The sequence below is a fragment of the Hippocampus comes genome, unplaced genomic scaffold (assembly GCF_001891065.2).
Source record: "Hippocampus comes isolate QL1 unplaced genomic scaffold, H_comes_QL1_v1.1 scaffold43, whole genome shotgun sequence".
Classification (NCBI taxonomy): domain Eukaryota; kingdom Metazoa; phylum Chordata; class Actinopteri; order Syngnathiformes; family Syngnathidae; genus Hippocampus; species Hippocampus comes.
Genome location: NW_017805276.1, coordinates 594,693 through 620,092, shown reverse-complemented (window position 1 = coordinate 620,092; position 25,400 = coordinate 594,693). Strand labels below are relative to the sequence as shown.

At 42.7% G+C, this 25,400-nt stretch overlaps 1 long non-coding RNA gene across 4 annotated transcripts; it reads left to right on the top strand.

Annotated features, from left to right (window-relative positions):
- Positions 1-513: 513 nt before the first annotated feature.
- Positions 514-25,209, top strand: LOC109516094 (uncharacterized). 4 transcript variants are annotated; one of them, XR_002168302.1, is made up of 5 exons: positions 514-865; positions 1,865-1,938; positions 18,364-18,486; positions 18,644-18,774; positions 24,957-25,209. It is a non-coding gene; the product is annotated as an uncharacterized LOC109516094 (long non-coding RNA). The 4 variants fall into 4 exon arrangements; XR_002168301.1 differs by having other exon boundaries at positions 18,364-18,496; XR_002168300.1 differs by having other exon boundaries at positions 18,364-18,774.
- Positions 25,210-25,400: the final 191 nt, after the last annotated feature.

Here is a 25,400-nt window from a genome sequence, read left to right as displayed (position 1 = left end):
AATCACAAAGCACCCTTCAGCAGGCATGGAACCATATTTGGTAACTTCAAAAACGACCCCCTTGTCACTGTAAAACAATGGAACGCATTGATTTCACCAGACCAATTAGCAAAAGGAAATAAAAGATAACAGCAACTTTTACAAATGAAAATAGAATGATCGATTCAGTGCTGTGTATGACTAAAGAATGTATGAAAAATAAAACATCTTCTGGGATGTAGTAAAAAAAAATATTGTTTAGGATATGAAGACGTTTTTGTGCCAACCTGTTAAAAAACAACAACTTTAGTCACCCTTTAGGATAAAGTCAGAAAAACGACCCCCTTGTCACTGTAAAACAATGGAACGCATTGATTTCACCAGACCAATTAGCAAAAGGAAATAAAAGATAACAGCAACTTTTACAAATGAAAATAGAATGATCGATTCAGTGCTGTGTATGACTAAAGAATGTATGAAAAATAAAACATCTTCTGGGATGTAGTAAAAAAAATATATTGTTTAGGATATGAAGACGTTTTTGTGCCAACCTGTTAAAAAAACAACAACAACTTTAGTCACCCTTTAGCATAAAGTCATCAAACTACGAGAATAAATTTGTAAACATGAAAATGAAGTAAAAAAATATTTTGAAAACATCAGACGGGAGAGATGGTTGGGAGTAAGAAATCGGGCAAAAAGAGATGTCAAACACAAAAGGTTTGAGCGTGCCGTCACTTCTCCTTGAGGTCTCGTGTGTTTGATGTAGTGAGCAGTGCCCACATGTCCAGCCTCTCACTGCCAGGAAATTGCAACTTCGTCCCCCCAGAGCCCCTCTGACTGCTGGGAGAAACATCGTTTGATGTTCTAAAGAAGGCTTTCCAATGTAAGTTGGCCTTTCATTCACTCTTTCCTCTTTTTGTCTATGATTCAGCCAAACGCTGGCAAATGTTTTGTGAATTTCCCTTATGGATATATCTATCCAGCTCGCTACTTAGCTAGCAAGCTAGATAGACAAGATAAGAAAACCTTTATTTGTCTCACGATGGAGAAATTCCCAATTTACAGCAGCAAAATTATGAAAGGGAGAAGTAGAAGAACAAAAAGTATATAAATACATATACATTATAAAATATAAATATAAGCATATTAAAAATTGGTGAGTGGGGGTGAGTCCAAGTTAGATAGATACAGTAGTTGTCTATCTAGCTAGCTAGCTAGCTACCGATATCTACAGATACCGATATCTAGATAGCTAGCTAGCTATCTACGTAGTTAATTAGCTACCTAGCTAAGTAGCTATCTATCAAGGCTACAATAAGACACAGAAATAAATGGCTTGTGAGACAAAGACAGCAAGTTGAGTTTAAACTAATCATACATCGGTCAGCTTTGGGTCCGTTAATCGCCTTCACTCATGATTCAGATTTTGAGCAAGCATGTCTCTGAGTATCCCAAGTAATGTGATCTTTAAAGACAAAAAATTTCCATTAAATGCAAGAAATTGGTAGTTTTTAAATTATTGACACAAGTGTGGATGAGAATAAGCTAGTGTGGGCAGAGTCTGCCTTGCTGTTATGAAATGTGGGACTGTACTTGAAAATGAAGAGGGAAGTGAGTCATTGTTCTATCAGTGTATGTTCCTGTTGTACTCAGGCCAACATAAGTGGCTTTCTTTTTATTTTTTTGGTGTCCAGAAATAGCTCGACAGTCACATAAATTCCTGTTTCAGATGACTCGTGTCCGTCAACTTGCTTTTGTTGTTGTTGTTGTGGTTTTGTTTTTTCATTTCAGCCATGCTCCCTCAACAGTTGTGAGCTGAAATTCACAACCTACATTGTTCAGGAAAAAATGCCAACATGTTTCCATGCTTTTTCTTGTGAAGGGTACCCGTGGTGGCAAAGAGGAATGTGATGATGGCAACAGAATTGAAAAAGAAACATAACAAATTGGAATGTGGTATGTATTGCGTGTTTCTGTCTCTTTGCATACAAACAAGCAGCATGCTTCCTTTAAATAATCAAAACAAATTGACCGCCAATTCCGACTCTGTTGAAATTTAGAGGCTGCACCGTATTTGTGAAGCAACAAGAACATAGCCGGAAGCTAAAGAAGCCACACTAAAGCCACGATAAAAATAATGTCTTGTACCCTATGCAGTTTTTTTACTGAGGAAACCTAAACCGTCCTGCTTGTAAGTCAAGCTTACAACCTTTTTGATGGAATAAGGTCGCAAACGTTGCTCTTCTGAATGATTGCAAATACAGTTAGATTTGCAATCACACAACATGTGTGACCAGAATGAAATATTGTACCTTTGAACTTGTCATTATCATTCATTACACTCGAGTAATGCTTCACATTGCTTCATTTAAAAGAAGCGTTTTCCTCACTGCAGTGACTGATCATTATCCTGCAGCAGTTGTGGTCTGGTATTACACTGATGAAGCATGATTTGCCCCTCACGGTATAAATCACTCAATTAGGTCTGTTTTTCCCAAAACTGAATAAATCTTGGGATACATTTGATGATGCCAGATGCAGATCAAGTTACAGCGCTTAAATCAATTATTGCAGCACTTTGGCGAAAAGGGGGAAAAGGGAGAAGAAAATATGTCGTTTTATGATGACGACAACCTCCATCTTGATGAGATAGATAAGCAGAACTTTTGAACCGCATTGCCTGTCAAAGAGGCGTTGAAGGATAGAATTGCGCAAGGTTTTTGATTGAATTGGTTTCTCAACGTGCATCTGATGACTTTAACCAAGCTTGCAATGCTACTAAGTCACCATGTTGAACCTTGAGGTAGCCAATAAGTCAAAATATGGAACACTCTCATTAACTCTTTGACAAGTGTTGCTTTTCACCAACACCAGCCCGGAATCTCTGCTTGGAGCACAGCTCAGCTGATATGACAGCATAATAATGTCAAGGACCAACATCTGTCTAAGTTTGATCATGGTAAAAGCTTGGCATAACAGTGTATTTTGGACGGCATCCACTTCCACATTTTCAACTTAAACAGAAAAAAAAAAAAAGATTTTGGCTTTGCGGGGTTCATAAACCATGCAGGCACAAACAGCTGTTTTGTGTTGCCCTCCATTTGCACTGAGTCGTATTAATCAGCTCTTGATTCACACTGGTGATTTATGTAACCATCCTGCATGGGACTGAAGGAGAAGAGAACACAAATAGATTGCAGACGCCAGCAGGGGTGTGAGTAATGTCCAACAGGCGGTGGTTTGCCAAAACGTGTTGCCACCACACCTTCACTTTATATCAACACCTTATCCAAGTCGACATCCAGGTGAAGTGACATGACATGAGTCTCTCCATTTAATTCTGACTTGCAGCCATTCATTTTCCATGGGTCATCCGATTCAGGGTCACGGGTGAGCTGGAGCCTATCCCATCTGAATTACCAGTCACCAGTCAATCACAGGACACAGGTCGACCAGCGACGATTCACAATTACATTGCTCCTGCAAATGAGAATTTCTAATCCACCCGACAAGCAAAAAACATGCAAACTCTGTGAAAAAGGTTCAAGCCAAGCTGTCGGATTCAGACTTTTGTTTGTGCTGTACATACAGGGGGGCGTACTCATCTTCGGATGGCAGTAAATAATGTAGATCAAGCCATAGCGCACCACAGTCTATCACTCACTAAGCTAAGGCAGCAGTAAAAAGTCATAATTTCTGTAAATATTTTGCTAAAAAAACATTTGGGCCATAAATATTAAAAAAAAAAAAATCTAATGAAAAAAGCAAATACAGCAGTAACTGAGCCATGTGACAGCGTATTTTTATGCCACTGCATAACCTCGAATCACTGCATTCAGTGGCATCATAATGCGAGGACCCTCTGTAACTTGTCGTGACTGCATCATCATTACCAAGATGCACTGCTTGAAACAAAAACACAGATGCTATCATCATCTTACAATGGATGCTGTGCCCGAGGAGTGGACAGTGCAGTAATTCACTTCGTAGTCTCCACTTGGCTGCAGCCATCTGTTTTCTCCCTGCCAATTATTCAATTATAATATATCATTCCCCTCTCAAATAAACCGTTTCTTATTTTCACTGCAAAATGAAAACTGGATATACGATGTATCACAGATGGGAGTAAGTCACATATGGGCAAATGACATGCAATGTAAGTCTCAAGTCTTAAAGAGAAACTAAACACAAGGGGGTCTTCTTTCATCTAGTGCAAAACGTTAGTTTTCTGTCTTTTGGTATTTTGCATTTGCGCCATTGTGGGAGTGAACACATTTGACTTGCTTTCCGGCTAATGGAAGCAGCTCCTCTGATTCGCTTTGAATCCAGCGCGAGAGAGGCGCACAGTCTACTTTGTGGAAGGAGAACTGACTCTTTGGGGTCCATGCAGGAGACAGATGTGTGCAAAGTACATTTATAAGGAACTGCAAGAAGATCTCCACTTGTGGATGATGTAAAGTAAAACACACTGACATGAACAATTGGAATGCAAGGCGCTCTCCAAGTACACGCTTTACAGCCGTGATCTGTTATTGCCCCGGCCAAGTTTACGTCAACCGCAAGTAGAGATTATGAATGTACTTTACTTCGATCTCCTGCCCTCTACTCCAGCCAAGTAGACCCTGCGCCTGTGCGGAATTGAAAAAGAATGAGAAGAGCCGCTTCCATTGTCCGGCAAACAAGTCGGCGATGTTCACGCCCACACCGGCGCAAATGCCCGTTTCTAAGCGTGCACTTCTACGAAAATACCAAATGAAAACTGTCTGGTGCAAAGTGCAGTCTAACCATGCAGTTAGACTTAGAAACGGGCATTTGCACTGGTGCAAAGTGCAGTCTAACTGCATGGTTAGACTGCACTTTGCACCAGATTTGCACTGGACATCAAAATGGGCCCCACTCCCTTATATTTTATAATGTGCATACATTTTCTATCATCTTTTGACTTAAATTACAAAGCTGTGACAGGGTCATGTTTGCCACTCTGTTACATCACCTTTTCTTTTAACAACTTTGCAATAAACGTTTGGGAACTGAGCAGGCGAACTGTTGAAGCTTTGTAGCTGGAAATTCTTTCCCGTTGTTGCTTGACATACAGCTTCAGCTGCTCAACAGTCCGGCGTCTCCGTTGTCATATTTTACGCTTAATTCTGCTAAATGACAAACAAGCCAACACGCCATCAGTCATCAAAACCTCTTGTAATAATTCCCGCACTGACCACTTGATCTTATGTGGTCTAAATCTAGCCTAGATCTGGTTTATACTGACACCTCAAAGAGCTTTGCCTCTTTCTTAAGCATCATTTATGGCTGACTATATCATAACAGTCGTAAACTATTTTATTCCCTCGGAGAAAGGAGTAAAAGTCTGCCGGTCTGGGAACGGCGACGCAACCAAACAATGTTTGAATGCACAAGACTGATGATGTGATTATGAGTATTTGACAGCGTACATAACCTCAGCCAAATAATACAGGTTCTCTCTGTATGTAAGACAAACCTCTAATTAAGTCGGATGGGATTGTGCAGTCGTGGGATTTGTTTTGGACTTTTCCTCAACCTGAAACATATGGAGCGCTATAATTTCTTGGCAGGCTTATGTGGCAAAGGCCTGACCTCTTCCTGTGGTTCTTTTGTTCTAAGAGGGGCCAGGAGGTATCGAGGGATTATGCTTATCATTGACACAGGATGCCAGCAGGAGTTCATGGTGCAAGAGGGGAAGTGACAGTGTGGCACTTGCTTGTTTTCATAGAGAATGAGGCGCTATTGTGACATACGGCTGTGCGAACCGGTGAAAACAGGAACACAAATGACGTCCCTGAGGATTATCAAGAGGTTTCTTCGCCGTAGCTGCATAACGTCAGGCCCTTCTCTTTTTTTTTTTTTTTTTTTTTTTTTTGTCTTTTTCGCTGCCTCACTCTGTCTGCAATCCGTAGCTGACCAAGACTTCACTGTGACGGTGCCATGACGCGCAAACGAGGGAGACTTCTCGTCATGTATTGGTTTCTGCTTGGGATGTGGTTCACAGGTCGGAGAGGTGATCATATCAGCGTGTCACAGGTGCATTTCCCCCCTGAGTAAATGTGGTTTTAACACGAGCGTCACGCAGCTTGAGTGCGTTGAAGGTCTCCGGGTAACAAACACATGACAGCTGCGAGCGAGAAGAGGGCATTGATCGTGACACAACTGAATCACTCTTGTTCCAGTATCAGTGCAAATTGTGAATACTGCAGAGACCACCATAGTCTAATTTTTTAAGCCTGTCCAAAGCAGAGAGTAATTCTCACCATCGCTTTGTGCAAGCTTAAGTTTGTGCAGTCTGCCATTGAGGCATCAAATCCACCAATCCCCTTGAGGCACTTAATCATGTGCAGCTTCCCCAACCGCCGCCATCACCCCAACCAATGCTGGTGTGTGTGAAAAGAGGCATGGGGGGGTTGAACTTTATCTTCCTTTTTCTGCAAGAAATGTTCAAGGTGAGCGCATGGTGAGAAAAGCAATGATGCCATAGCATCATATCAAAGTAGTTGCTTGACTAGCATTTACATTTAATCGTCAGTCCAGGGCGTGCGCAACCTCTTGGTCGACGTCAGCCAGGATAGGCCCCAGCTCACCTGGGACCATGATGAGGAGAAGTGGAACAACTTCTATGGATGTAATTTCTGGGCACAGCCTTGGAATAGAAGAGGTGTGGTTTGGTGGATAACGAAATTGGTGACAAAGGGCAGCTTTGGTAGACACCAACTGTAACTGGAAAAAATGTGACATACTGCCGGTAATGGAAGCCGAACAGCTGTTTTTTTTTGAGGGTCCTATACACAATAGGGCACAATATTTATTTATTTCATTATTATCATTGTTGTTATTATTTATTTATTATTTATTTTTGTTCACACACTTGGTGGTGAAAAAAATGCATAACATCTCCTTTAATAGTCAAATAAGGTGGAATCAAAATATCAAGCAAAACACTCTTGCATGTTGTGGTTAGGGTTCTACCAGCGACACTCAAAATACTAAACATAGTGTGACGTATTTTATGCATCGATGACATTTGTACACATTTTTAGTACCTGTGTGCAACTTGTATTGCGAAAGCATCTGCATCACCTGCCCACTACTGAACACAACACTGAAAGAAAATTTCCTTTGTCTTCTTTATTTATCCTGGGAGAGAACACAAAAGCTTTACATGTTTGAGACGCAAAGGTTAAAGTCATAAACGTCCAGCAGCTCGAAAGTTGCCTGTGAATAAAAGTTTTACATCACACCAAAAAAAAAAAAAAAAAACGTCCATTAGCTCATAAATCATAGTTGATTATGTTTGTCTTATGACTTGTCTCCACAAAATGGGGACCAGAGGTCAGAGCTGGTCAAACGTCTCCACCCCTGTCACCTTTTGAACTTTGATCCAGCTGCCCCCCCCACCACCCACTCAATGCTCAGTCACAGGAGTCAGGGGTTTGACCTCACCCACTCTGGCTCGGCAAGCTAATGGCCTGCCACTGTCACTGCCTGCCACAATGACAGCTCCATGAAGCCTTATTACAAGCCAGCGAGCAGCCTGTGGTTGCTGCAAATGCGTCTGCATTGGTGTGACACTGATTTGTCTTATGTTGGAAACACAGACGACGTACTGATAAGGCACGGACACAGAGGGAGCGTCTGTGTGTTTGTGATCAGTGCAAGCATGTAAGCCACGGAATATCAAAACAAGGCCAACGCTGCTGCCTCTTACCCTTCCGTTGCAGAAGGAGAATTGTGTGCATCTGCGTTAAAAGGTCCTGTGATTGTGAACAATGGTTCCTCTTCATCTGGTCATGTGGTGCATTTGTGCGCGTGTGCGCACGTGTGATTTTGTATTCAACTGTTTAGATGTGTGTGTGTGTGTGTGCGTGCGTGCGTGCGTGCGTGCGTGCGTGCGTGCGCACGCGCTTGTGCGCCTTGCGGTGCAGCCTGATCACATGAAAACAGTGCTAATGAGGGACTACTGTTCACAAACATAAATTGATCTCTGCTGCAAGCACACAAGTACAACATGTGTCAGGTTCAACGTGGTATCATGTGACTGAGGTCACACGACAGTGGGGTGTGCTTCTTCAATACAGACACTGCGGCACATGACCATGAGCGAAATAGTGTGCAGGCTATTGAAAGTGATGGGCCGTGGCCCTGAAGGGCAAGTCACCAAAACAAATTACAAAACAAAAAGGTAATGGCTGCGACAAAGCAAAACACACACACACACACACACACACAATAGCAAATCAAAAATCACAAATAAAAGGAAAACACAAAATAAAATTAACTGCAAAGAAAGAAATAAAAACACATTACGAAAGATGAAACACAAATACTGAACAAACAAAAATGGTAATCACAAACACAGATTAAAAAAACGGAAACAAACGAAACAGAGCAGCAAATGAAAAATCACAAAAAAAGTTGGTTCAGTGAGCCCATTTGTAACTTGAAGTGTTCATAAATCGAAGTAATACTTTCCATTCAAATAAATGGAAATGCAATTAAACCGTTCCAGCCACCAAATTTTAGGTTAGATTTCCTTTTTTTTTTTTCAACCAGTGTGTGTGGTTAAAATCAAACATAATGCAACATAGTGAAGACACAGGCTATTATTAAGAAATAAAACACTTAAAAACAGAACTATTTATCACTCATTAACTTTAGCAGAGGTGGAGAAAAAGGGAAGAGGACTACAGATCCTAATCGAACACCGTTTCTTCCCTTAATTAAAAACAGCGCTCCATTTAATGAATAATATACACACTTTAAATAGACTTTTATTTTGATGAAAAAAGCCATTTTTCGGACGTCACAGACGTCACGGCGATTTGTGATTACATGATCATGAATGCGGAGGTGGGACTTCCGTCTCCATCTGCAGCAGCTTCTGACTTGAAGCCGCGGAGCGATTTGGCTATTTTTCAGATCACGGCAATTTGTTATGCACGTTCCCAACGATGGTTACGCAGTGCGAGAGGAATTACAACATAAATCCGTTGGCTGATCTATCCCAAAACCGTTTGTATACTGAAAGTAGCGTGTAAATTGAGGTAATTATTGTTCAAAATTTGGATGAATTGAGAAATTACCAACGCCCCGTCTAACTCGCCTCTGGGCAGATCTGCCGCTCACCGCACCAGACTTGTGCCTGACATGAAAATAGAGCCCTTACTGTTAAAATCCACCCATCCATTTTCTATGCTACTAATAAAGTTCATAGTCGCAAGGAGATGGAGTCTATCCCATGCTGAGCTGATTCAAATATAATATGTGAGACAGTCATGCGAAATAATCAAATTGTTCAACTATATTTATTTGTCGTAATTGTATTGTCCAAAATGAGTCTGATTTCGATTCTGTGATCAAAAAGTCCAAATAGTCCCACGTGATGCAAGGTTTGATGATGCTTAATCCTCAATTTGTAAATCGAAGACAATACGTGAAGGGTTTTAATTGGTGGTTATACACACACTGTACACGTACGCGCACAAATACACGTCTTCACATGTGCACGCCAGAATGCGCAGACAGCCGAGGAGGCTTTATTGCGCCAGTTAGTAATCACTGTCCCATTAGGAGGTTTTTGCCAATGGGGCTTATTTAAAAAACCCTAATCCCTTCTCCCAGTGGGGCACTATTGTTGGCCACTGCCCAGCATCCAGGTGAATCATTACAGGAAGTGAAGTGGATGTTATTGGTGTGTCTGGCTCAGAGTCTCCTGTTGGAAAGTGGCCAGCTGACAGCATTTGGCAGCGCCTGTGGAGCCTTTGTGTGAAAACTTTCTTTAGCCGGAGAACCAAACACACAAGTGTAGTTTATGTGTTTGGTGTTTAATGTGCATTTACAGCAACCAGATGAAGACAGATGCCCGCATTTGAGTCATTTTGGGAAACAAAGCCTCTTGGCCGTTTTGTCTTCTTTGCTCCTTTGCTGCCTAATTAGAGAGTTCTATGAAAGCCGCCATCGTGACTCAAGAGTAGCCGTCTTGTCCCTGACGCCTTTTGATGCAGTGTCTGAAATTGCTGGGCCTTGCCCATTGATGTTTCACTCGAAACTGCTCTGCGGTCACACGATGAGAATTAACGGCGACTGATGGTCATATTGAGTTGTTTGAAGATCACACAGGTTCTGACGCAAAGATAATACAGAGACACACAAACAAAAATACATGCTTTTCTTCAAAGGGTTTCACTTATTGAAACGTTTCAACAACTGAAAAAGTTCATATGGGGCTATCCGTGATCTGATTTTGTGATTTTTTTTTTTAAAGGTAATATTCATCGCTTTTCCAAAGACACTGCAGTGTGTGGTGTCCATATCAATTATGGTACAGTATCAATGCACTAGCATCACATTTCAACACGGCGCATCTTAAATCAACAACAAAAGCATGTTTTATTATGTTATGGTTTCAGTGAGCGGCTAGTTTTGATTGATGGCTTAAAACATGGACAACGAGACAGCGCTTTTTTTTCATGTTCCTTTAGTGCAGTGTGTAATTAAAAAAAATAATGACAATAATTTTCAGCTAAGCCACTAATTGAGGAGATGACACAATGTGGGTTATGTCTATCGGCATCTTTTAAAGCATTTGATCTTTTGTATTTTTTGACAACAGGTGACGTTCCCGGGCTGGCACACCAAACATGACAGACCAGAAATGTCGCATTTTTGCTCGCAATGGGCGAAGCGCATGTTTGTAAAAAGCCCACAAAACATCTGATTTTCAGTTTCTGTAGCAGAAAATAAACCTACATTACTTCCTTCGAATAATTTATCTTTTTCTCTCACTTGCTGTCCTTCAGAATAAAAACGCGTCCAGTGAGGAGGCGAGGGTGAGGCTTAGCCTACGTCTACATCAAAGCATCAGCTCTGTTGTTGTAATGCAGAATTCCAGCCTAAAGTGGAACAGAAGCTACTCACCGCAGCTTTCAATTAAGTAGTTTGACAAACTTGGATAATGAATGGAATGTTTTGAGCTGATTATCACCAGGTAGTTAAGATATGTTTTTGTTGGATGCACACAGGTGCAAATCCTCAAAATATAAGGAAATCTCAACACAAACAGGTGCTCGTTTAATTACTTCCCGAGCTACAGGTCGCCTCCTAATTGGCAGTGGTTCCTTGGAATGTCAAAATCACCAATTCCGTGGCTCAGCTCAACTCAGTGTTGATCACACACACGTAAGGATTGTGGATTGCAAATACCGAACATGTTTGACGTTGACGACAGTGGGCATTTACCTTTTTCACAGCAGATCAGGAAGGAAGAATCCCTCTTAACACATCTCATGTTACAGGATGATCAGTCACTATAATCTTTTAGCGACATCTTTTAATCAGGCTTTTGCCGACTTGGATTGGAAGGGGGTGCTGGGCGGTTGTTGGGGGAATACGCAAATTCAGCTTGATTGGCAGTGTGCCTGTTCCAGTGACCATCAAGGCTTTCTCTGCTGGCCAAAACACTGTCAAGAGCACTGACCTGTATTTACAACCTAAAACGTGAATATTTTTCCCCCATTTAAATGTTATTAATTTATTCAATGGGGCATTCGGATTAAAGAAGTTTCAAAATGTTCCAATCCCTGTTTGCGGGGAGCTGTGAGAATCATTATTTGGTAGCACTGATGTTAATTACATGCACAGACTGATCTTCAAGCCAGGAAGAAGCTGCGGCGGAAAAAGCAAATGATCCTGAAGTGCACCGGGTGCCACATACACGAAGCAAAGATTGCACACAGCATTTGAAAATTGATCACATCTGTGTGACAAAAGCCGCCTTTGCTGTTCAGAAAAGTCTTGATACGAAAGTTAGTGCGTGTGAAATATGCGCTCAAACGAAAACAAAACAAGTGGATTAAATTAGGAGGGCGACTATCAGAGCCATGTGTTTGGGAGCACGCCATGCTTAGCGGGCGCCAGAAAGGAGAGCGTTTGCAAGCCTTCATGTTGCTGAAAGCTTTTCATCAGAGAGAGAAGTGACAAAGAATTAAAGAAAATCCATTGGGGGAGGTTATAGTGGGGGCGGTGGAGTATTGGCGAGCGTTGACTAATGGGGATGTGGAAATAAACTTTCATACCCCCGGCTGTTTTATAGTGCGATTTACTACAGAGCAGGTGCACAACTCTGAAAATCTCGTTCTACTTCTAAAATCTCATAAGAATGAGCAGCGCAGCCACACGGCAAGTAGAGGAGTTAAATAAGGCACCTCAGTCGCAAGTCAAGATTTGAAAATGCGAGAAACACGAAGAGGTAGGTAGCAATTGGATCCGTGTAGAAATGAATCGGTTTCGAGCTGTTTTGCATTATTATGGTTAAACTTCTGTGTTGTCTTTGCCTGATCTTGTCAAGTGTCATCTATTTCTTTCGTGCAGAAGTGTGTGCAATTTGTTGAGTAAAAGTAAACATGGTCCAATATAGGTTACTAAAAGAAACAGCCAATTTGTGTTTTTGAGTGGTCATCATACTAACGGCAATCTTTTAAGGCACGGGCTGGGCTCCTTCACAAATGCAAAGAGGGAGGAGGGGTGGGAGTTGAGGTGGGGGAGAGGGGCCCACAGGTGCCGAGCCTTAAGCCTGGGGGAGGAGTGTTTGAGTAGGGGAATGAAGTAGGGTTGGGGAGGAGGGGGGGGGGCTCAAGTAGATGCATCGGAGGAGGAAAAGAAAGTTGTAGTCGATTACTCTGTTATTTTTTTTCAAGACACACTAAATGCATTGTTTTGCATCCACATCAGGTGACAGTGTACATTCTGAAGGTATGCTAGCCATCTACAGCCATGCCCGCTTGCATCATGCTGGTTGTTTATTCTGCAACCGTTTCCAAAATGTGCGGAAGGATCAATATAGATCTGCACAAAAATGTTTAAAGTTGTAGACTTGTGAACTCCGCTTGAAGATGTATTTATCAGGTCTTTTAAAAACCAAGAGGGCGGAGGGAGAGAGGGGGAGGGGGGGGGCCCAACATCAGCATATTGTATTTGCTCAGCAGAATTTAATATGCGCGAGCGAGAGGTGCTTTTCTTCTGGGGCCAGTTCCCTGGAGACACATCCATCTCTGGGAGATGGTTGGGAGGACAAAAAGAGAGGAGGGAGTGGGAATGTGGTGGGGGGAGTGTTTTGCCCCCGAGGCCCAGTCCGGGCTCGCTTAAACACACACACAAGCATGATGGCGCAAAGCAGATATCAACAGTTGCAAACACACACACACACACACACACACACACACACACACACACACACACACACACACACACACACACAAGACATACACACAGATGCACGTATTCACACATGCACGGTCCTCAGACAGAGACCGCCTTGTCTCACAACAAATACAGACTTGGTCAAACAGAGGGGGGTAAGGAGGAAAAGGAGGAGGGTGAAAGGGATTTGAAGGGGAGCACACAGGGGAAAAAAAGACATATACTCCAAAGTTAATCGCGTAAAATAGAAAGAGGGGCTATTTTATTAAAAGAAACATGCTACATAAAGGAGCTCCAGAGTGAGTAGAGGTGTTTCCTGGTAAAAGCGAGGGAAAAGTGAGAGACGCGCTAATGTCTACAGACACCCTTAGGAGAGTCAGGAAACAACGTGAACACTTGTTTGAGGACTTGTGGCTGCTTTGTGCAACAGCTTGTGCCCCATTACTTGACCAGCTTGTTGCCAGTCTCTTGGCTCTGAATCATTTCTGCACTGTTCACAGGTGACCATGCCTTGTCATGGTCTGACAAATGTCACATATTGCCGCTGTCCTGGGAAAAATATGTCTTCGTTTCAGATGCCCCGTCTAACCTAAAAGTGACAAAAATACACATAGGACAGTGACTATGTGCTAAAATTACTTGAAATAGGAGCACTCACCTTCTGCCGAACAGGACTGAAGTGTTGAGGAGTTCTGGGGTTCGGCAAATCCAAACCCTCATTCCAATTAATACTTTCTGGCCAGGATGCTATGTTGGAGACGAGATCCGGAGCCTGTCAGCAATCCGCCAATTTCGATCTGTCGTATGGCCTGGTGCACGCCACAATCGACGTGCCCGATGAAGGTGGACCTGGACAGATGGGGCGGAAACACACCTTGCCCAGGAAGGGAACACCAGTGGTTGATAGTCATACACCGCCTTGAATGGAAACATTCCTGTGGCTAAGCAGATGAGGGAATTGTTGGCGTATTCCAAGATAGGTTAGGTGAGGAAGACCACGACGAGGGATGCTGATGGCAGACACAACGGAGAGCATCTCCCAGGACCTGTTTCAGTACGACCATTTGTCTGGGGATGATAATTCAAAGAAAGGTTGGAGTTTGCTCCGAAGGCCTTTTCAGAAGGCCTTCCAAACAGGACACAGGAATTGAAGTCCCCAATCAGAGACCAAGTTCATGCGGAAAACAGGATGTCAGCGGTCTCCGTGGCTGAAAGAAGTTCAGGCCGAGCAACGAAATGGACCATCTTTAAGAAATGATCCATCACATTGAGAATAGCAGTTTTGTCCCTTGACAGAGGAAGTCCTGTTTACAAAGTGTAAGGCCAAATGAGACCAAGGATGAAATGGGATGGGAAGCGGGTGATGCGACTTGTTCCGTGAGCAGACTGATGATGCGGAGTAGTCCCCAATGTCCTTGCGGAGAGACCCATCCACCAAAACTTTTGGGATGTAAACCTTGTTAGAGGTTGAGCAACCATGCTGTAATGACGGATGAACTGCCTGTAGAAATTGGAGATCCAAGAACCTCTGCAATTGCTTCCTTGATCTAGGAGATGGCCAGTCAACCACGGCCTGTATTTTGGCCAGATCAACTCTGAGTTGACCTTTCTTCACAATGAACCCCAACAACTGACTTGCTTTTAAATAGAGCCGTTTTTTTCTCCCCCTGCAGACATTGTAACATCAACCAGACGTGTGTCTGATGCTCTTGGAGACTTCTTGAAAAGATCAAAATATCATCAAGACAGATGAAACACAATTGATCTATCATGCCCCGCGGCACATCCGTCTATCAATCTTAACCTGGTACTCAAAATGACCCACAGGTATGTTCAACTTGTTCCCGCATGTCTCCCTCCATCACCCTAACCAAGTAATTGGCATTGCACAGGTCCACTTTGGAGCAAATCGAAGCTGACTACAGAGGAGCGAATGTGGAATCCATCAGAAGCAATGAGTATATGTTCTTCACGGTGATTTCATTAAGGGGCCGGAAATCAATCAATGGCCTCAGGGTTTTATCCTTTTTGTCCGTAAAAAAGACAGCAAAACCTGCCCCCACCGGTGAGAACAACAGACGAATGTGCCCTTGACGCAAGGGAGGTGGAGATGTATTCTTTCAGTGCTTCTTTTTCCGGCTTAGAAGTCTGATCGCAGGTGTGCAGCAGCAAACTCTACCCACCAACGATCAGCAGGGAAACAAGATGTTCACAGGCAAGGATGAGGTGAGGTTCACCACTTTTGTGAACAACTGCATGAGCAAATAGTCCAACAACAACAATGCTGCTCAATGTACAATTGCAAGGAATTGAGGGATTTCATCATCTATGGTCCATAGTATCATCAAAAGATTCAGAAAATCTGGAGAAATCTCCGCATGTAAATGGCAATGCCAAAAACCAACATTGAATGCTTGTGACCTTTGACCCCTCAGGTGTCATTGTAGTAAAAAAAAAAACAGCATCATTCTGTAAAGGACATTGCCACATGGACTCAGGAAGACTTGAGAAAACCATTGTCAGTCAACGCACTTTGTTGCTACGTCTGCAAACACAAGTTAACACCATTCTAAGTGAAAGCCATTTATCAGCAACACCGAGAAAAGCCGCCGACCTCGCTAGAACTGAACTCATCTGTGATCGACTGCAGCAAAGTGGAAAAGTCTCCTGTGATCTGACGAGCCCACATTTCAAATTCTTTTTGGAAAATCATGCAGGTTGTGTCCTCTGGGCCAAAGAGGAGAAGGAAGCACCATCCAAATTGTTATCGGCGCAAATGTCAAAAGTCAGCATCACTGATGGTATGGGGATGTGTTCGTGTCCATGGCATTGGTAAGTTGTACAACTGTGAAGGTACCATGAATGCAGAAACGTACACAGTTTTCGGAGAAACATATGCTGCCATCCAAGCAACGTCTTTTTTTTATAGACGTCCCTGCTTATTTCAACAAGACAGTGAGTGCCAAGCCACACTGCATGTGTTATATCAGGATGGCTTTATAGTAAAAGAGTCTGAGTTCTGTGCCCCATTAAAAATGCAGGGCACTTTATGAGGCGCAAAATACGACTCTTGACTGTTGAGCAACTGAAATTGTACATCAGACAAGACTGGGAGAAAATTCCACCTCTAAAACAACTAGTGTGCTCAGTTCCCAAATGAGCGTTGTTAAAAGCAATGGTGATGTAACACAGTGGTAAACACGCCCCGCCCAAGCTTTTTTGGAACATGTTGCAGGCATCAAATTCAAAATGACTCAATGTTTGCCAAATCATCCGTTCGAACATGAAATATCTTGTCTTCATTGTGTATTCAATTGAATGTCGGTTGAAAAGGATTTGCAAGTCATTTTATTAGAAATTCTGAAGAAGTTTCACTGTACCTTTCTCTGGTCACCTCACAATGATTAAACTCAGAAAATCTTTCTGAGGCTAAACTGTCAACAAAAGTCAAATATCTGCATCTTAAATACAGGTCCATGGCAAATTGCCATGTATCTACTGTGTCAGGATTCATCTTGGTAGGGTGGTTAATGCATGCATAGAGAGCCCACGGTGTCACGGTCAACTCATGGCCAGCTTGTATATCGAGCTTCCAATTGAATCCTCAAGTGGAAACAAAAACGATTTATCAAGCAAGTGTAATTACGCAAAACTATGTTTTGGTTAGCTGCTACGAGAGGACATGTCATCACTGTCGAAAACAATCCCGCAGAGAGTTGATGCAGTTAAACGGCCCTGCTTACTTCATTTCCGGTTACGAGCAGAGGCAATGAGGGATGATAAGGTCCAATGCTATGCTTGTTGCTCTTTATGGTGTGGTCACGCAACCCCTGTAATTGGGCAATCAGAGAGAGACTGGTATACACACACACACACACACACACACAATTCTAAACTGGGGGAACTGGGGAACTGTTCTATTTAATGCAAAAAAAGAAGAGAAAAAAGAAGCTGCAATGATTAGCACACTTGCCTCAGAGTTCTGAGGTTTGGGTTTCGAATCTCTGCTCTCACTTGCCGAAGTGACGTTTGCTTGTTTTTCCTGCATGTCCTTCCTTGGTTTTCCTCAGGGTACTACGAGTTCCAAGCACTTTCCAAAATGATGCATAATAGGTTCATTGTTGAATCTAAATTGTCCATAAAGTGTGAATGTGACTTTAAGAATTGTTGTTTGACTCTATATGCCCTGTAATTGCTGGCGACCAATCCAGGGTATAGCTGTGATAGGCTCCAGTCCACCAGTGACCCTCTCTGAAGTTGATAAAAGGAAATATGACCCTTGCTATTGTCTTTGTTGGCATGCAGCTCTTGTTTTGATCTCACTAGCTTTTCATTTGCAGTCTATTTAGGAGGCTGGATGGAGCCCACCACCATGTTAAAAAAAAAAAAGAATCCGCTAAATTATACAAGTATAATGTCGACACGGTGGACGACTGGTTAGCACATCCGCCTCACAGTGCAGAGGTGCAGGGTTCGATTCCGGCTCCGGCCTTCTTGTGTGGTGTTTGCATGTTCTCACCGTGCCTGCGTGGGTTTTCTGCGGTGACTCCGGTTTCCTCGCACATTTCAAAAACATGCATGGAAGATTAATGGAGCACTCTAAATTGTCTTGAGGTGTGGGTGTGAGTATGAATGGTTGTTTGCCAGTGTGTGCACTGCGATTGGCTGGGAGTTCAAGGTGTGCTCCGCCTACTGCCCGAAGTTAGCTGGCAGAGGCTCCAGCACGCCCGCGAACCTTTTTGAGGAAAGCGGATCAGAAAATGGATGGATGGATGATACAAGTACATACCAAATGCATAGTATAACAAACTTACAAAGTTACAAATTGTAAAGTGTAAGGAAGGTCTGTTAGAACTTTCCTCCTACCCGAACCGAACTCCAAAATTGCTCCTCAGATTTATTGTCCCTCCCCTCACAATCCTAAATTCTTCTGCAAATTGCTGCCTGGATCCCACTTGAAACCCATGCTGCATGGTTGCAGATACCCATGACCAACCTTATTATACACTTACCCAATTACCTAGTGCAGTAAGTTGGAGGGCAAAGGGGCACTCGCACATACGAGCCAGCACGCACATGCTGTCCGGTTTATCGAGAGGCAACAAAGGTCGTCAAGTGCGCGGGGAGTGTGAAAGGATATTGACAAAGTGCATCAAGTTTGTATCCAGGCTTGGCTTCTTCCCAGCTGGCTTTGGCCCACGATGCAGGTGCCACATGAGATCACCAGCCAAACTCGTACAACCCATATCGCTGTCCGGCTACTGTGAGGCTCCACAACAGGTGCAGTAAGGTTAGGCTGCAGGCATCAACAGGCAAGGAAACAGACTGTTATTGTGGACCTTCCTTCCATCATCTCCTCTTTTTTCACCCTACCCCAACCCCCTCCATCCCATCCCTCTTGTCCCCTCTCACCCTCCACCGCTTCTCTTCCCAATAGCCCCAGGGAGCAATCGAGAGGTCCAACCTGGACGTGTAACCTGAGTGCAACTCTTGTGTATCGTGCAAGGATGTTGAAAAGAGGAGGGGAAAGTGGAGGATATGTTGCACATGGGCAGCTTGGCAATTTGTGTGTGTGTGTGTGTGTGTGTGTGTGTGTGTGTGTGTGTGTGTGGGTGTGTGTGTGTGTGTGTGTGTGTGTGTGTGTGAGGCCGCGGGTGGGGTTGTGAGCATGTGTGTTCCGGCATGTTGTTCATTATAAATTCCATCAATACATTTTTAGACTGACATGACGGATGAATGCAGACTACTGCTTGCTTCCACTACTTTTAGACAAAACATTATACACACACACACTCATTATTTACAAATAATATTGTAATTTAAGTCACCGACGGTTTAGTGGTACACTCCCCTGACTTGTGAGGGGCCAGCGTGGGATTGGTTTCCACTCAGTGATGTTGTGGGTGTGAATAGTTGTTCGTCTTTATATGTGCCCTGCGACTGACGGGTGACCAATTTAGGGTTTAGTCCGCCTTTCACCCGAAGTTAAATGGGATAGTTTCCATCACCCTCCCTGACCCTGTTCAGGATAACAAACACACTTACGCAGGAGCTGCTGTCAGCCACGGTTCACGCCCAGACACTCACTTGATGATATCACATGACCCCCCCCCCCCTCACTACTGCCACTTTCTGCCTCTTAAAAGGCACATAGAGTATTGAACCACAGACACTACAATGGATGCTGTATTTTTTTATACAATTCATGCATGCGTTTTGTGTGTGTGTTGGAAAGTTCTGTTTGAATATGATTTAATCATTTAAAGCTCGCAAGAGAGGTCAAACTATTTTTTAACCCTTTCATGCACCCTGGAACCTGATAACCTGATGATAAGCTGTCCACTGCAGTAACCGCTGTCCCTGAAAGGGTTAAAATGTTTTTGGATGATCTCCATATAGCACAGATTTTCACCGATAGTGGGCGCACGGTCTGGAACGTATCCCTGCGATAAACGGGTTCGCTGCATAACACTTCTCCCACTACTAACAAAGTGCAAGCCCGCCAGATGACTGTCATTGTTAACTACAGATGACACTATACTGTATTCTGTGTCCATGTTGTTCAAACTTTTACATATGCACCAACTTGCAGATTGTGTTCCAATTAAACGATCTTAACAAGGCATAGTCATATGTTTTCTACTGTATCTGTGCTCAGGAAAACTTTGCAGCCGACTGCATTTCATTATGAGAAATCCAGATGTGTGTGTTGGCTGCCAGTATGTGTTCACAATGAATGTGTTCAGCTGTGTATGACACCGCTCTTGGCCTCCGTGCACCCAGCTCAGACACACAAATGATGCCTCGGGCAAGACTTTTAGTGTTCTCTCTCTTTTATTGTGTCTTTGTTCCATCTCACTCCCTCATGCAGTTTCCTCGCTCCCTTTGTCTTTTTTTCGCTCTCCTCCGCTTACTCTCACTTTTTTCACCTTCCTGCGTGTGTCACCTCTCAAAGTGTTGTCTGATCTTGTTTCAAACTCTCACATACTTTGCCCCTCCCATCATGGCGTCGACCCCAGGTGGGTCTGACCAGTGTCTAAAGTCGTCAGAGGGTGCAAGGGAGTTGGCTCCAGAAAGTCTGCCCTGATACCAACTTTGACACCGGCTTACACACACGCACACACACGCGCGCGCACGCACACTCGTGCACGCGAACCCTGCATGGCGGGACAGTGATGTTTACTGTCAACTTTTAGTCTAGTTTGAGTTTCAAAAAGAGTCAGTCAGAAAGCATCAAATTCATCATGTTCTTGTCAGCTCTTGTATTGGAAGACCAACACACACGTGTTTGCGGTTGTGCGTGCAATTTTAGTATTCTTGTTGTGATTGACACTCAAATGCATATAACGACTCAGGGACAACCGAGTCTCATTTCAGTCTGGAAGACACCCTAAGTCTGATGACTACTGAACAAATCAATGCCGTTCGGAATAAAAAAAAAAAAAAACAGCGGTGGTAATTAAAAAATGTAAACAACACAAAATCACTTTAGCGTCATTGAATAGATATCTTGCTTTATAAGTGCCCTGGTTCATATGTTTAACTTTGTTTGCATTGTGACCTGAAGAAACTCGAGTACTGCGATAGCTGTGTCATTCTGCCCTCTATCTAACAAAACACGTCATTGCATCCAATATCATTCGCTTTATATTTTTCTTAATCGCCTGCAATCTTATCATCTAACGTTTTTTGTGGAGTTTTATGTAAAGTGTTTTCTCTTGGCTTATTATCCCGGAGCCCCCGAGGCTGACAGCAATGGGGTGGTTTCCTGTTGTCAATGGACAGAGTAATATGATCTTCACCAGATTTGATTTGTTATGGGTTTTTTTTGGGGGTGGGGGGGGTCATGCCGTGTAAAGCAATCTAAACTTCTTTCTTCCAAGTGACCTCAGCTAGACAGATCATAGTTGTTGTTGGGCCGCACTCTGAATCACATCAGACGAAGCTGATGGGCCGCCGTCTAGACAAAGAGCGAAGCCCTTTCCTTGTATTGTTTGTTATTGGTTCGCGGGGAGAGAAAAACAGGAAGAGAGTGTGACAAAAAGCCATGGCCCGTGAGGAATGACGGCTTCCTTCCTTCAAATGTTGCTTGCTTGACGTGTGATATGAGTCGCAAGGATATAGAATCAGCAATTATTTTTGTTGTTTTTAATCGACTTGATGAAATGAGGCTGTGCTCAATTGACCCGCTCTTCCTTAGCTGCACTTTCTCTATTAAACCACAAGATAGCGGCAGCGCATCATGAAAACCAAATGTAAGATATCTTCTATTTGTCCCATACTGGGGAAATTTACAGTCTACCGCAGCAAATTTGGGGGGTAGAAAGAAGAAAAACAAAGTGTTTGCAAGTACAAAAATAAATGTAGATAAAGAGAGTCCAAAAATGTACTGCTGTAGCTAGTCTTATAGGTCAAACAAGCACAATTATGCGTAGCAACATTATACAATAACATTATATTATTTGAAGAAGCACGTATTTTTTTTTACCATGTACCAAGGCTTTATGAACACCCTGTAATTTCCATTATCTGTATTTGCAGTCATGGCTGTCACAGAATTAGGAAGGGGGGGGGGGTAGCCATGTTGTAGTGCACCTTAAAATCTTTCGTGACTGATAGCGTCTGTAAACAAACTAGGCAGATAGGCTTGTGTTTGAATAAAGTGAACTTGTAATCTGGCTCCTATTTCACCTCGAAGACACTTTTTTTTTTTAACTTCACTTGATTCTGGTTACTTGCCAGGACCAACCTCGTTCTTCTTCTCTGATGCAGAAATACAGTCTTGGGTTTGGAGGTGCTCTTAAGCGATGACTGCCATCTGGTGGTGAAGAATGTTGTAACGGAAAACTGCTCCACGACAGGTAAAATTTTATGATGAAAAATTAATCGAGGTCCACTCCGAGCTGCTCTATTGGTTTTTGATGAGACCTAGCCACTGACTTGTTCATTAAAAAAATGTAATTCCTCTTTCATAAGTCAAACCGTTTGGTCTTGGTCAACACATTGCTAATTGACATTCTTGGTATACATGGATGTTATCACATTTATTAGCATTGTTAAAGCAACAAATCCAGTGACAGACAGTTATTTTGTCTCAGCATACACTATGTAATTGTGTACAGACACTAGAGCGAACTTTAATCAAGTACTGTACTTAGTACTTTTTTTCTATGCATTTTTGACATTTTAAAAAGTCTTTATTAGCAAACCTCTTTCAAGACAAAACATCTCGCCTGTTCATTGAGCCGAGGGACAGCTCCACAGACATACCCACCCCCGTTGTGACCTGTATCCACTTTCCTTTCGCTTCCCAACAAGCAGCCACACGCCACGAACTAATGATGTCAACTCCCTGTTGGCCTTCGTGAAGGTGAACGAGCACATTTTTGACATTCCTGCCGCTCACCAAGAAAGGGGTGAATCCCCCATCCCAGACATAACATTCAGCACTGATGATTTTCCCCCAGTAAGGTGGTTGTTTCACCTCTGCACTTGAGTCAGCGGCACTGTAATTATGTCAAGTTTACAGCTGAAACACAGGTTGTAGAATTCCTCTGCCAGCTGGAGGTCCACCTGTAAATGTGGCACCTTTAACCAAAGGAGCTTTTCGCCCAAAGCCAACAGAAACTGCTACAATCATGCGCACTGCGACACTGAGTTCCCTCGAGGCTCCTTGATCAGCCTTTGTCAAGCGATGGCCAGAATTTATCGCCAGACTACACAGATGTAGCGGTAGAACAAGTTTGATTAGCATTAGTTGATAATATGGTTGAATTAGCAAGCAGCGGCTTTGCATACTCGCCAATGATTTGGAATTTCAAAAGCGGAGAGCTCCAGAACATCATGGATCAAATAGATTGAGAAATAAAACACAAAATATTTAGAAACAAGTAAATCTTGATTACAATGAACATAAATAAATAAACAAATTTGTGTCAGCAGAGAAAAATACATGCCTGACTGTTCTGAGGCTGGGATTTCAAATCCGGCCTTCTTGAGTGGAACTGAGTTTTCGTCACTTTCTGTGGCTTTCTCCCACATGACAAAAACACGAATGTTGGATTAATTGAAGAAGTCCAAATCCAAGAATTAAAGTCAAAAGACAAGTCGCGTCCCCACTCTCCACCAGCCAGGCACTTCCTCTGAAGCAGCATAGAGATCAGTTTGAAAATGTGGGTCGCAACCGTTGTCCTCTTTTCATTGACTGTAACTGTAGACCCTGAGAGACTCACTGGTTCAATAGCATAATGATCCCATGCGTGAACGAGGAGATTACACCAGGCAGGTGCTGTCACAGTCCGACACAAGAGTGCTTTATGATTACAGTCCGCTGAAGAATTACTTTCATCACATATAGATTAACAGATTCAAACCAACAAGAGGCCCACTTTATCCAATGACCACCAGGGGACCTTCACTTCCATCTATCCATCCATTCATCCTTATAAGAGTCAAAGGCGTGCTGAAGCCTATCCCAGGTGACTTCAGATAATAGGTTGCCAGCCAATCGCATGGCACACATAGACAAACAACCATTCACACTCACAATCATAGCTCGGGACAATTTAGAGCACATGTGTCGAAGTCAAGGCCCGGGGGCTAGATCTGGCCCGCCACGTCATTTTTTTGTGGCCCTCGAAAGAAATTCAAGCATGTCAACTTCCATGATGCTTCCGAAAGTCTGAACCAAAATGCCATATATAATGTAATAAATACAATGTTTGAACAATCCATTATTCTTGACTTCTGATATCAAAACTAGTTATCCATCTATTTGTTGTTTTACTGTGAGGTGGAAGAGGTTAACCAGTCGGCAGACGTGTTAACCAGTCGCCCACGATGCATCCCGGACCGAGACTTCAGGCTCCTAATTCGTCTTTTCTTGTTTTACTTTGGAACTAGTTACCTCATTTGACTGTTTAACTTCCTGCCTTTGTGTTGTTGTTTTTTTTCTGTGCACACCAGATTAGAATTTGTATCATACAGCCTTTTCCTGCCTCAATTTATGTGCTTCACCATTTTACTCATTTTTTCAGGGGGTTTGTTTTGTCATATTTTAGTCTATCGTAGAATAGATATTTGTGGTTAATGATCTTGGTTTGTTCTGGCCTGCTTCACAGTTAACAATAGGCTCTTGTTGTTGTCTTTACACACAACAGCTTTTTTTTGTTGTTTTCCATGCTCAAGTTTGGGCATTCCTTGTATCCTTTCTTGGGACTCAGGGCTGACTCATAATGACTCAGCGAGCTGGTGAAAGCAGCAATCGAAGGTGAGGTCATTGATGCCTTATTTAGCCATTTACAGACATTTTCCGACATTAGTGGAAGCTACACATGAAAACCATCTCACTGGGAGCAAGAAGTTTGATTATAAAGCTCAATGATACCACAATAAAATCAGCAGGACTGTTATGTAGTTCTTTCCTGAATTTTCCTGAAATGAGATACAGTGGGAGTCCTTTTCTGTGCAGTCCCTCGAGTTACAAAGAAAAACATCTTGGGGTTGAGGGGATTAAATGCTTGACATACTGATGTTCTAATATTTTTTTAAAAATAAATGTCTGCAAAGAATATGAGTACATTTGAACTGAAAGTGAGTGAAAATTAACATCGTGACTTGTCCAGTCCAATGGCGTGCAAAGAGGGGGGCATCCGTCCCCAGCTTTATTGCTGCATTTAAATTCTGTCTCGTTTTTGACCGAAACAATGAATCCAATTCACAGATTACAAATCATCTGTTTTGTCTTGCAGCCTTGGGCCTGGATGAAAGTCTGCGATGGGAGGTTTCTCTGAGTTGGAGAGAAGACAGCTGGAGACCCAATGTAGTCATAAAATAATTTAATTTATGAATCTATGGCTTTGGTAACGCAACCAGTGTTTCACAATCGTTTATTTACATCTCCTTTGCTTTTCAAATTCAACATTTTCTCATGATATGCTTTTAATATAGTAGAATCTGCTAACACAATCTGTTTAAAATTTAAACACAAGAGAAACAAAAATACTCTCCTGGTGTTACCGGTAGTCCTTTTGTTGCTCACTGAGCTGAGATCTTGCACTATATGATGACTTAACGTACTGGACAAAACAAGTATGTAAATGGAAAAATATGGAGCATACAGTATTTATTTTGTACTTAATTAATGGTGATTTTGTTTTGGCCGTAATTGAATAAATGTAAATATAATGTAGTGT